The 9588-nt window shown below is 25.3% G+C and overlaps 1 protein-coding gene across 8 annotated transcripts in view; it reads left to right on the top strand.

Annotated features, from left to right (window-relative positions):
• LOC111684743 (zwei Ig domain protein zig-8) overlaps nucleotides 1-9588 on the top strand; it is a 266057-nt gene that overhangs the window by 1123 nt on the left and 255346 nt on the right. For 6 of the 8 annotated variants that reach the window (XM_046955749.1, XM_046955748.1, XM_046955747.1 and 3 more), the window contains exon 1: nucleotides 1-921. This exon is cut by the window's left edge. The gene's annotated coding sequence lies outside the window, so the exon portion shown is untranslated. Of the gene's footprint in view, nucleotides 926-981; nucleotides 984-9588 lie in introns of all 8 variants that reach the window. The other 2 variants (XM_046955742.1, XM_046955743.1) reach the window with 1 other exon arrangement.

Here is a 9588-nt window from a genome sequence, read left to right as displayed (position 1 = left end):
ATAAAAAACAAATATATTTATTTTAAAAGTGTATTTAACAAAAGTACTTTCTATAACATCAACAAGAATAATAATATTATTTTACAAATATTTTCCATAATTACCGGCCCATAGAGTATTCTACTTTAAAAATAATAAGCAAAGCAAAAGTTAAAAGCGATTTAAATTCAACATAAATGTTTTTGTGCTTAAAATATGCATTGAAAACTCAAAGTTAATATGTAAAGATAAATTTATTTTCGCTAAAAAATAAAATAAAAGTTATAGTACAACAATTTCATTCGAAATAAATAGAACCTGTGTGTTTATATTGCACTTGTTTTTCCCAACATTAAGCGTAAAATCATAAAAGAATAAAATAAGCTAATAACAATAGCAAAAACAAAATTAAAATACAACATCAACAGTAAAATAATACTTACAAACATTCTTACTTACATTTACATACAAGTAAATTAGTGTCTGTGAGTCAATGTAATAACAAACAAAAAAAAAAAAAAGAAAACCTCTCTTTTACATACAGTACGGTGTGAGTAAATTTTCTGCTAGTGAGCCTGCATAAGTGTTGTATTATTCTTGCTGACTTCATCCTTGGGTAATAAGCAAATATTTGTTTGGATATAAAATACATTGTTTATTGTGTTCTTTTGCTGTTGGATTTTTGTTGTTGCTTTAGTATTTAGACCATCTATATCTAACAAAAACAACGATTTAAAAAAAAAAAAACAAGCACTGCACAATCTCGTGTAACAATTGTTTAAACATCACATGTGAACCGAAAAGATGAAAATACTCTAATACATATGCCATCGTTGTATCAAATGACAAGCTAAAACCCTCAACCATTGACATCATTTAAAGGTTGTCCTTAAACAGAAAGATAAAAAACGACTACATATTCTGCACAAAAAAGAAGACAATGTAAGTATAATCGTTTTTTAAAATTTGCGATTTTTTTCTTCTTAGAATTCCTAACAATAGGAGTTTTAATTATTTCAAAAGGCTTTAAAAAAAATATATATTGCAATTTTTTTATTGAGCTGGGATTTTACGGTTATTAAAAGTGAAGTGGATTTTAAATGTCTGAAGAGTTTTCTATTTAAAACTGAGAGCATGTATGGATGTATGTACATTAAACTATGCTCAAAGGGGATTTACCTTTATTTAGGTTTATTTTTTCAGTATCTAGAAATAAATAAATTCTATTAAATGTAATGCCATTAGAAAAAGGAAAATAATTAAAGAGGAAGTTAGCAGTAATATGTTTGTAAGTGTGTTATATCCATATTTGTATAGTTTAAATGCAACGATTTCAAAAATTAATTTCTGAATAGATTTAGTTATGTGTGATGGTGTGTCTGTCTTATAATAAAACTACACAAAAAAAATTATTGCCAAAAAAAGTCATACAAACGCTTGTTTGAAATTAATTTTGTCTTTAACAAATACTTTTTATTGTTTTAAATATTATTTTTGCCATTTTCCATATATTTGCTCATGATTCAACGAAATGAAACGCTTCATTTCTCCAATTAATCAGTCTTTGTAAAACCTTAAAATAATTTTCTGAAGAAAAAAAGCCTAATATTGGGGTTGTATCAAATTAAGTTGTTTGTTTAAATTCAATCGTAATAAATCAACTATGTATATAACATTAATTCTTAAAAGGAACTTTGTGACTGAAATTCACAACAAACAAATATTTTACAGATTTCTGTTAATAACAAATAATTAAAATGATTAGCCGTGACTATGGTCAAATTAATATGGACTCGGCAAAAAATAAATTTCCAAAAAAGCAAAAAAGGAGTAGAATTTACTTCAAGGAAGTACCGAAAAAGACTTGAAGAAGTGATGATTTTAACACAGGCTTGTCATAAGAGGGATTACCTTTTTATTTGATTCCAAATTCACTATATCTGAAATAATTTTCAGAATGTAATTTTTATGTTCTTTTTTTTTTTTTGAAAGTTATTAGGAAAGTTAATTGTAGTATTGTAAAATGCAACTAATTTGACTAGAGTTCTCTCCATTCTCTACAATTGTCTAAACAATACTATATGTTAAACCAAGCGATGGTGAAATTTGTGCCAATCCACATATGTGTATTTTGTTGAAGGGATTTACGTTTATATGAAAGTTATTTATTTCGAATTTCATCGTCCGAATTTATAAGCTGGTCACTGCATTGTAGTTTTGGTAAAAGTGTCTCCATAAGTACTAAAATTGGCAGTATCGTTAAGACTTGCATATGTTTATATAGTCGGTCGTGGCCGATATACCCTACATGAATATATCTCAAATGTTTGTTACTTATTTATGTTGAATTTAAAATAATTGACCGATGTCGTACAAAAATCAATAGGCCTCGTTCTTGAGTGAAAAATAAGACGTGTACCAAATTCATTGAACTATCTTCAAAATTGTTAGTTGTTTATTAATTAGAAACATAGTTCAAAGAGAGAGGCATACAATTCCACTCAGAAAATGATTCGGAGTTGATTAGTATATTTAGAGTTGTTTAAGACCTTGTTTTGATTTTGTTTATTATTACAATTTGTACCTCTACTAGTTGTATTTATGTGTACAAAAGCATTAATCAATATCTTTTTTGGTTTAGGATTTACCAAAAAGTACTACATATTTCAAATTATATTTAAAAATAGCAAAATTAAAGTGTTTTTTGTTATTATGAAAACTTTGTTAAAATCCACATTGTACTGATATTTAAAGCAGGAACGATGTTTGAAATTATGAATCGATTAACTATTGTCAACAGGTTACCAAAAGTCGTATGTGTCAAATTTTATCAAATTATAATGAAAATTTTGAACAGTATCATGCGAACAAAGTTTACATGAACACACAGATAGACGGACAGAGATAAATCAACTGTGAAATTGATTTTAAACAAATTCCCATATTTGTGTTGTTTTAAAGCTTACCCTTTTTGCATCTATCTTTGCATATGTTTTTAACATTTGCACAGCTGAAACATTTTAAAAATCTGGAAAACGGGTCCATCGCATTATAAATATGGCCAAAACTTAACAGTTAAACATCAAAGTATATTTTTGGTCTATGGCAAAATTAATTAAAACAAATATTTCTTTCTATAGATTTATGATGAGATCAAAGAACACACTTTTTAATAAAATTTAAATGGAAAGTAAAAGAAAAAATATGTTCATTGAAATCTGTGCTGTAACATATTGTAGAGTAAGTTAACCCAATACATATGTTGTATATAAATTGCTTACTATAGAATTTGTCCATAATGAAAATGAAATACTGTATGCATATAAGAAAGTATTAATGTATGTGTGTAACATGAAAAAGGATGAATCGTTATAACAAAGTAAATGTTCTTTATTTTCACATACATACATATATACAGACAGACGTGTATGAGGTATCTTTTTTATGTATTTAAGTAAAGGTAATAATAAAAACATGTAATAAAATCGTTTATAAATTAAAAATATCACAGAATACAAACAAATCCGTATCAAACTTTATAAAACAGATTTTGTTCCTTTTTCTTTAATCTGTCGCTGATTAAAGTTAAAAAATGACTGTTGAATGGTTTACATAGAATAGAATCCATTTAATATTTTATAAATTTTAAATCATGCGGTTTGAAATATAAAAGCTTTATGGCTTACATACTCTAAGTAAAACATTTACTTTTTATTCCTTTAAAATGTTTTATATGATAATTTAATTGGATACTGGTTGGTCCAAGCAGAATTTCAGTTTAAGTAAAAAAATGGATTCAAAGATTAGTAGATTTTTTGAAAGTGTTCGGCAAGATCCTATTCTATATATTCTATATGATGTCAAATTTAATTCTTGTTGGGAAATATTATAAAAAATAGAGTCTTTGAACCTCTATAAAATTTAAGCCATTTGGAAATTTTAATATGTCCAAAAGTCTAATATATACTTTAAAATAATCTGATATGATGGAGAAATATTTTAGGCCTGTATTATATTTTGGTATAACTCCTTATATAAGGCACACAAAATATATTGTCGAAAATAATGTGAATTAATTTTACGTTTTAATCTTGAATGGACATACATCAACAAAATTAAAAACGAAACACAGCTAAATGGTGTTAAATTTATTTACCAAACAGTCGCCATTGGCCATCAATATTAACAAATTCTTATTTTAGTTATTGCTTACCATTGTATTGTAATAAAAACATTTTTATTAAAACATTCTCATTAGACTTTCTAATTACTAAGCTGGCGTGTTATTGTATTAGACACATTCATTTTAGATTGTATCTTTGGGGACTAACAAGAAAGCAATTAAATACTCATATACATAAGTATATGTGTGTGTAGGTATTTATACATATTCGTATAAATAATTGTACTTAACATTGTATTTTGGAGTCTTCACGTTGTCAACTTAATGTAAATTAGAGATTAACACACAGTCAGCATTTTGAACTGTTTTTAGTCAGAAAAGGAACATCTGTTTTTAAATGAGCGAAAAATGCGGGAAATTACATGAAATTGACCAAGGACTTTTTGGTATGTGTTTAAGTTAGGACTATGTATAAAATATTATTAATTTTTATATAATTGTACACAAACAGACAAACTGCTGTATGTGAATGAGTATACGATTTGTGTGTGTGTCACTCATTTCGAAATAATGACTGTAGACATGTCAACACAACGTTGTCAAATATTTAACGAGTTCTTTTCTTTTATTTTTCATTACACAATATATCCAGAAGTTTTTCGGAGGTCTTATTGAATCCCTTTATAGACTAGTTTTTTTTATATTATAATTGGGTTATGTATGTGCACGTATGCACTTTTTGTAATGCATGGTGAAAGTAAATTTTAACTTAAAAATTGAGAAATATGTAATTTTTCCCAAGAATAACTGATTGCAGATTGATATCTAATTAAAATGAAGTGTGATATTTCTGTGTCCTACTTATAGACTTTTTTCCTAGAACGTCCATGTTTTAGAAAACTAAAAACCTCGATAATTCTGTAACCAGACAAATAAACGAATGGATACCTAACTGCAGGGTACAGTTATTAAAGTGTATGGTTATAAAAATATGTGTTTATGTATGTGTTAATGTATATAAGAGATTGTGTCGTTGTTCTTTGCAGAATTGCCATTGACTCTGTTTTTCATCATTTATATGTCATTTAAAAAATGCAAAACGTAAAAGAAGTTAAGAAAATATACCCTCTGAAATATTTTTTCTATCATTGTTTTTGTTGTTATCTTGTTGGAAAGGTTTCTTGTTATTTTAATATGTTTTTGTTAAAACATATGTTTACGTACATACACACTTGCCCATATACACACACACACAGTTAAATTTTATATTTTCATTGTCGTTGTTGAATTGTTTTCCTTTTCGTCAACAACAACGACGACATTGTATACATTTATTATATTTCTGATTGTTATATACACACATGTATGTATAAACGCTTGTATATATATGCATGTATGTATATTATTTGTTTATTAGACTGGCCCTTAAAAGTATAATTTATATCCACCTTAAATACTGAATTTGTCGTTCCGAGTATAACACACCGAAATATTGCTTTTAGATCCAATTAAATATATACTTATATATTTTCTGGGACTTTCTAAGATTATATCTTTGTCTATCTTGCTATTCGTTAGTCTGTTATTATATCTATGTCTGTCTTGCTATTCGCTAGTCTGTTATTTGTACGAAAGCTTTCTAAATGCTAGATGTTTCCTATTGATGAAAAATTGTGGTATTTCATAAACACTTCGATTATTAAATATTTACTATTTAATTAGGTTTAAGTATTGCGAAAATCTGACCTATTTGGAACTAGCCCCCAATTAGGCATAATTATATATTTTGTAATTCCTCAAGGTTTTCAACAATAAAAATATCTCTAAAATAAATTAAGTTTATGGGCCCAAAATTGACCTTATATAACTACTCTTGCAGATATACAGTTTCTGTAAATAATAAAATCTTAAAAAAATAAAAATATCATTTAAATATTTAAAAAATTGTGCATTGTTGTAATAACTTAACTATAATAATAATTAATTAAGCGATTATTATTTTTTTAAATTTTTTCCCTTAAATAAATTTTCAGTATTTATCAACAACAAAAGATCGAATTTTTGGAATTTAATCGCCACATAGATAATTTTTATCTTTACTTTTAAAAAAATATATTTGGAAAAATTTCAAGCGATGACGGTGAAATAAGGGTTAAAACAAAACCTTTTATATCTACTTATACATAGTTACATATATTATAATTTTTATAACGATTTTACTAGTTTTGATGTAGTTTTATATACCAAAGATCCATTTTAGAAAAATTCACTTTTGAGGACAGGTCTAGTGTACACATATATATTTTAGTAAAACCGGATGTGTATGTATTGTATGTATTTTGTTGTTGTATATTTTTCTTATAATGATAATGTTGTTGTCATTAAAATTTGTTGATATGTTGTTTAAAGCGTATTTAGCTAAAATTCAGGAAATTGTATACATACATATGTACACAGATAAAAATAAGTTCAAAATAAAAAAATCTTAATAATAATTGGACCTACAACAAAATCCTTAAAATCAAGCATTGAAATTCGTAAATTCTTTTTTGAAAAAATGTCAGGATTTTAATTATTAATATAATTTACTATTTACAAAAAATATTAATAAATATTCGCAACATTCTATTTTACTTAAATAATAACACAATGTATTTATATTTGAGCTGAAATTAAATTGTCTGGAGCAAATATTTATTGTATTTTGGCAGTAATAATACAAAAAATTCTTACTGAATCTTTAAAACAATTTGTTTAAAAATATTTATTTTGTGTTTTTTTATATATATATTTTATTGATTTTAGAAAACTAAAATTTAAAAATATATTTATATACTGTTAAAACTGAAATACTTGTACCAATTTATTTTATTAGATTCCAAAACTTCTTTTATTATTGTATTCCTTGTTGTAATAAACGTGCAAACAAAATAAAATTAAAAAATATTTTCCTTCGGTGTAAAAATCAAATGAATTCATTATAAACCCAAGTAAAAACTTTTATAAAAATTTAAATCAAATTTAAGCAGATTGTGCATATTTTTTTCTGTGTATGTATATACAATATACATATGTGTATGCTACAAAGATGAAGTAAAACAAAATTAAAAATATTAAGTTTAGCTCAACGACGTCAACCATCATTGGAGTACTATTAAATATGATGAGATTTTTTTTACATATTTTCTTCATTTATGTAAATTTTGATGAGCAATATTTTCCATTAACGTAATTGTCTTTTTAGTCATTTTTTAACTCAAGATTAAACAATTTTTAATATTTGTCAAATTTGTAAAATATTGAAATATAAATAAAAATTGCTCTTAAATTTTAAAGAAGAAAATTTATTTTGTTGGTAAAATTTTGTCTTATTTACTTATGTAAGAAATAAAAAAAAGTTCTTTTTATAAGTTTTTGTGTACAAAATAAATTCCATTGAAAACTACCATTAATACGTATTACGTTTATTTCTATTCTTCGAATAAAATATGATAGCGTATGAGTAATGCCTATTTATTATAGCAAGTATACACACCCAAGGCATGGAAAATGAAAATTTTGAAATGGAACTGAACCCAAACCAAAAATGTATTTTTTAGACATAAAGGTACTTTTTGCTAAAACATTTTTATTGAAAAAATAAACAAATTATATGATCTTGTTTATTCTTTGTCTTCAATATGTGGAACAGATTTATTAAAAATTTAAATTTAATTTGTAAGCTACATGCGATTGCCTCTTTCATTACATCTTTTAAAAAATTAGTCAATTATAATAAAGTTTTACATCACGGGATTTTTATATTTTAATGATATGTACTGAACTAAATGAAATTGTTCAGATGATAATGTCCTGTTTTTCCAACAAAACGGTTAAATTAAAAAAAAAACACTCTTTTCTAAATCCCCATTATACACCAACTGAATACGAGTATACTTCCAATTTGAAATAAGACAAAGTACATATTTCTTAACATAGTCAAACCAATTTCCAGGTCCCACATCAGAAAACTAAAACTAAATGATCTTGTTTATTCTTTGTCTTAAATATGTGGAACAGAATTATTAAAAATTTAACATTTTCGGAAGAATTTGTAAGCTACATGCGATTGGAATGGATAATGGTTTCTTTGGAACATTTTAAGGGCATCCAAAATATATGTATAGGTTTTTAAATCATATATAATTTTTATAATGTAACAATTTTGAAAAAAAGATTTGACGCATAGATAAGTTGATGTGCTTGTGAAACTTAAGTCCATTTAGAGCAAGGACTTCAAAGTTTAAAGGACTTACAATTTGAAACGAATATTTGAAATATTTATATGTTCATGTGATACAAAAGAATCAGTATTTTTTGGAAAATTACTAAAAAGTACTAAAGATGAGACAGGGGTACCACGGTATTTTTGGGTATCTAAAAGTACTGAAAAATACTAAATTACTGAATTTTCCATGCCTGATATACATAATATTATGAACATAAAATTCTTGCGAAAGAATTTTTCTTGAAAAATAAGTATGTATGTACAAAGAAGAAGTTCAAAAGTATCATAATACTATTTATATGTAATAGTATGGCAGTAGTTGGAAGTATAGTAAACTAATGATTCATAAATTTTTATTAAGTTTAAATTTTTTATATAATATTCCTAGTATTCTTACATTTTTAGAGAGACGATCCATTAAAAGATCTAGATTACATATTAGATACACTTCTGATATTTAATTTATGCTACAACTTCTAAACAAGTATTCAAAAACAATCTATAACCAAAATGTTCTTAATTCGAAAATATTTATCCTCCATTAAAAACACATATTTTTACATTTTATTTCTTATAAAGTTTAGTAAAGGTACAATTTGAATTTTTTTTTGTTTACTGCAAACTAAAAAGATATTTGCATAAAATTGTGTTCGTCTTCCCTTCATTTAATGCTGATATGAGTATTATGTACTTATGTATATGCTTCTTCCAAACCATAAAATATTAATATAGTACATTTATAATACTATAATCACAATTACACATACATATATGATGTGCAAGAATGAGAATGCGGGAATGTGTGGGATTATCTAACGTACGTATATTTTTGCAATTAAAATGTAAGTCAGCTAGAGTAACTGACATTTTGTAATGGCTACTTGAGTAATATGGTAGCATTATGTTTGTATACATAAATAACTTCAATTCTGTTATGAAATTTTATATCTATTAGTATACATATGAACATATGTATGTAATATGTATGTAACAATAAATACGACTTTTCTGGATTAAAAACTAGTTTTACAGGTTTTTTATGTTTGCTAGTGTATTTTCTTACTCAATGTTCCATTAAAAAGTAATTTTATCATTCTATCTGGAATGGTTTTCACACAAATGTAAATATCAACATTTCTTGAAAAAAATTCCAAAATCGACTAAGGTTAGAAATAATAACTAATTCCTTATTGGACATACGCTATAGACAATTGACTAC

This window comes from Lucilia cuprina, chromosome 6 (assembly GCF_022045245.1).
Source record: "Lucilia cuprina isolate Lc7/37 chromosome 6, ASM2204524v1, whole genome shotgun sequence".
Taxonomy (NCBI): Eukaryota; Metazoa; Arthropoda; class Insecta; order Diptera; family Calliphoridae; genus Lucilia; species Lucilia cuprina.
This window is presented reverse-complemented; position numbering and strand designations above follow the sequence as displayed.